At 35.6% G+C, this 1637-nt stretch overlaps 1 non-coding gene across 1 annotated transcript; it reads left to right on the forward strand.

The window, feature by feature from the left end:
- Positions 1-442: 442 nt before the first annotated feature.
- On the forward strand, positions 443-550 carry LOC148564325 (small nucleolar RNA R71). Its single transcript, XR_015884531.1, has one exon. It is a non-coding gene; the product is annotated as a small nucleolar RNA R71 (small nucleolar RNA).
- Positions 551-1637: the final 1087 nt, after the last annotated feature.

The raw sequence follows: 1637 nt of genomic DNA on the forward strand, positions 1-1637 counted from the left end.
AGAGATTTGGGTGATTTCTCCATGAGGGATTATAGGTGTTTCCATATGGTTCACCCATGTAATTCACCTCTGCTATTGCATGGTTTTCAGGATCATAAGCTTCTTCTTCAGAAGATGCCTCTTGAGTACTGTTGGATGCAGCTTGTATTCCATGCAGACTCTGAGAAATCATATTGACTTGCTGAGTCAATATTTTATTCTGGGCCAATATGGCATTCAGAGTATCAATTTCAAGAACTCCCTTCTTCTGAGGCGTCCCATTACTCACAGAATTCCTCTCAGAAGTGTACATAAACTGGTTATTAGCAACCATGTCAATGAGTTCTTGAGCTTCTACAGGCGTTTTCTTTAGGTGAATGGATCCACCTGTAGAAGTATCCAATGACATCTTAGCTAATTCAGACAGACCATCATAGAATATATCCAGGATGGTCCATTCTGAAAGCATGTCAGAAGGACACTTTTTGGTCAGTTCCTTGTATCTCTCCCAAGTTTCATAGAGGGATTCACCTTCTTTCTATCTGAAGGTTTGAACATCCACTCTAAGCTTACTCAGCTTTTGAGGAGGAAAGAACTTGGCTAAGAAAGCCTTGACCAGCTTATCCCAAGAGTTCAGGCTATCTTTAGGTTGAGAATCTAACCATATTCTAGCTCTGTCTCTTACAGCAAACGGGAAAAGCATGAGCCTGTAGACTTCAGGATCTACTCCATTAGTCTTAACAGTATCACAGATCTACAAGAATTCAGTTAAGAACTGAAAAGGATCTTTAGATGGAAGTCCATGAAACTTGCAGTTTTGTTGCATTAGAGAAACTAATTGAGGTTTCAGCTCAAAATTGTTTGCTCCAATGGTAGGGATGGAGATGCTTCTTCCATGTAAATTGGAATTAGGTGCAGTAAAGTCACCAAGCATCCTCCTTGTATTATTATTATTTTCGGCTGCCATCTCCTCTTCCTGTTCGAAAATTTCTGTAAAGTTATCTTTGGATTGTTGTATTTTAGCTTCTCTTAGTTTCCTCTTCAGAGTCCTTTCAGGTTCAGGGTCTGCTTCAACAAGAATGTTCTTATCCCTACTCCTGCTCATATGAAAAAGAGGGAACAGAAAAATAATAATAATAGGGATCCTTTTTACCCAGGTATAGAGGTTCCCCTGTGTGAGTAGAAGAAGAAAAGAATGTAATGTAAAGAAGGGAAGAAGAGAAAATTTGAACACAGATGGAAGAGGGGGTTCGAATTTGGGTGAGATGAAGTGTTAGTAGATGAATAAATAAATAGAAGGAGATGAGAGAGAGAGAGAGAGGATTTTCGAAAATAAAATTTTGAAAAGGGGTTAGTGATTTTCGAAAATTAGGAATGAAATCAAATTAAAATTGAAAATTGAAATAACTATTTAATTAAAAAGAATTTTTGAAAAAGAGGAAAGAGATTTTTGAAAATTAGAGAGAGAGAGTTAGTTAGGTAGTTTTGAAAAAGATAAGAAACAAACAAAAAGTCAATTAGTTAGTTGAAAAAGATTTGAAAATCAATTTTGAAAAGATAAGAAGATAAGAAGTTAGAAAAGATATTTGAAAGTCAAATTTTTGAAAAAGATAAGATTTTTTAAAAAAAAAGATATGATAGGAAGATATGATTAGAAT

This window comes from Arachis ipaensis, chromosome B5 (assembly GCF_059453495.1).
Source record: "Arachis ipaensis isolate K30076 ecotype BB chromosome B5, ASM5945349v1, whole genome shotgun sequence".
NCBI classification, from domain to species: domain Eukaryota; kingdom Viridiplantae; phylum Streptophyta; class Magnoliopsida; order Fabales; family Fabaceae; genus Arachis; species Arachis ipaensis.